This window comes from Mastomys coucha, unplaced genomic scaffold (assembly GCF_008632895.1).
Source record: "Mastomys coucha isolate ucsf_1 unplaced genomic scaffold, UCSF_Mcou_1 pScaffold16, whole genome shotgun sequence".
NCBI lineage: Eukaryota > Metazoa > Chordata > Mammalia > Rodentia > Muridae > Mastomys > Mastomys coucha.
The window spans coordinates 12,782,352-12,784,866 of record NW_022196898.1 but is presented as its reverse complement, the minus strand read 5'-3'; the positions used below and the strand labels follow the sequence as shown (position 1 = coordinate 12,784,866).

The window sequence follows — 2,515 nt, the reverse complement described above, 5'->3', positions numbered from 1 at the left end:
AGTGTACTTACATATGTATAAATAAATAAATAAATAAATAAATAAATAAATAAATAAACAAAGATAGTGGATTTCAAACTACAGGTGGGGACCAAGATAGAGGTCAGTTTAGGAGCTTCAGAACTTACTGGGAATTGACTAGAAATGAAAATATTCTCAGTGCCTACGCAGAATAAGAGATTCTGGAACCCAGCCAACAGTATTTGTACTTACCACCAAAAGATAGAGGGCTGAGTGGCATTCCATTTCCAGGAATTCTGCATATCTGGCTGCTCTCTTCATTTCCCCTCTGCCAATCCTATGCGGTAAGATTGTAAATCCTAGAGTATCCTAGAGTTTCTGTCCCTGCAATGTTCTAATTATCAGCTTGCTTCCAGTGTTAAAGAAAGCTATCTAGTTGATTTTAATGAATCCCTTGAAACTCAGTTACTTGAATCTTGTGGGGTTTTGGTTTTTTTTTTTTTTTTTGTATACTTGTTTTTTCCCTTTTAGTCAATCATTAATTCGATCAATACTTAACTCCTAGTTGTAAATATTCAAACCTAGTTGTAAATATTCAAAACTTCTCACCCTGAGAGAACTTCGATATTGTTGAGAGTAAAGAGACAAAAATAGCTCAAATTAATAAGTAGTAAAATATGGAATACATAAGTGCTTTGGTAAGGTAGTTGGAACTGCATTTTCTGATTTTAATAGATGTGGTGAGGAAGAGTCTACATAAGCATCATTTGAGAAAAAAATCTGCAGGCTTTGTGTAAACAAGCCCATGTCTGCCTGTGGAAGGGGGATCTGGAAGAAGCAGAAGCAGGCAGGAGGCCAGTGTGGCTGGAAAGCACTAGGCATAAAGACAGAGAGACCAACTGGAGCCAGATAATGCAAAACTTTATGGACGACAGTAATGACTCAGATTTCAGTTCAGTAGCTTTGCAAAGAATGGGTTTTTAAAGCCTCGGCCACACAAATTTTGGGATTCTTTATGGAATGAAGTGAACCACCCAGCTTTTTAATCATCATATCCCCCAGAATGCCAGTCTGAACTTTTAGAAGTTGGGCCTGGTTCTGCCTCCTAGCTTCATGCTCCCAGAAATAAGACTCAGACTCAAAATATATTTACAAATGCCTTGGCCATATAGGGAGGCTCTACTCTGACTAGATCATATCTAAAGATAATCCATTTATTTTAGCCTACGTTCTACCACATGGCTGGTTAAATGTGTCCATCTCCTCACACCTTCCCAGGCCGATCTCCTGCCTGGCCCTGTCCCAGAATTCTTTCTCCTCCTGGATGTCTCAACTCTCATTTCTTGTCTAAGCCATAGGCTATAGGCTTTTAAATTGACAGGTGATGCATCTATACAACACACAAGAATTCTCTCTATGTGATCTCATATCTTTACAATTACAATTACAAGGCAGCTCTCAAAACAGAGCATACTACCCAAACAGTGCCCCAAATAACTTTGACTAAAGGGAGAATCAAGAATTAAATCTCTCTTCTGGTCCTCTGCAGATGGACAAGTTCTAAACATCTTGCACAAAGGGGCTTTATATGAAGTAAAAACAGGCACAGAAAACAATTCTTCAAACAGAATTTATTACTGCACTCAGAGGACTTGTAAGTTGCAGTCTCAAGATCTTTTGTTACCAAGAACACAGGAAGCTGCATGAAAATATTTAGCTTGACACAACACTGAGACATAAATTCATTTCCAGGAGTAATCCTAAGAGCACAGACCTTCATTGGAATGGAGACAGCCTGAATATAACAGCAGCATGTCCTTCCTGGAGCTGACATTAATGAGAGCAGGCATCACAGTTTGGGGTGGTTTCTGAGAGCTGTAAGTGCTGTGGAAATGACAGCAAGACAGAGAGTGGTTGGCAATAGGTAGTCTTTTCTATATTCAATTAACTGTTCAGGAAAGCCCTCTCAGAGAAGGGGAAGTAAAATCTAAATGATGAAAGGAAGCCAGACTTACAAACATCTGGAATTAAAAAATAAAATGAAATGAAATAACTAGCTTATAATCGACAATAATTCAAGATTTGTACTATGACCTGTGGGTTTTTTTTTTACATATCTAGTTTATATACATTGACATAGAAACCCTCACAATAGTGCTGTGAAAGCATACAGGAGATATTAGAGAAACTGGATGTCAGGGAAATTTTAGGGCTTGCCAAACACAGGATTTGCAGCAGTAGGCTCCCTGGACAGGCCTTCCTTATTGACTGACCTTTTAGTTACTATGATTCCAAAGAAAATTAATATTCTCAAGTCAAGAAACATCAATGCCTTACACAGAAAAATATATCATAGTTATTTAAAGATAAATAATTCACCTTTAATTTTTAAACTATATTTTTAACTATTCTTTTTTATTATTTAAAATTTCCAGTTTGGAGTATTTATGTGAGATGATGTATGTTTAATGCTTTCTCTATTTTTTAACTTTTATTGCATTATGATGAGAAGAGTTACATGATTTCAATTTATCTGAATTTGTTAACATTTAAA

General features: G+C 36.6%; 1 long non-coding RNA gene across 1 annotated transcript in view; it reads right to left on the bottom strand.

Moving 5' to 3' along the window:
- Positions 1-1,577: 1,577 nt before the first annotated feature.
- Positions 1,578-2,515, bottom strand: part of LOC116092943 — a 96,726-nt gene continuing 95,788 nt past the window's right edge. The window contains exon 3 of the long non-coding RNA XR_004119567.1: positions 1,578-1,845. This is a non-coding gene — a long non-coding RNA (uncharacterized LOC116092943). The remainder of the gene's footprint in view (positions 1,846-2,515) is intronic.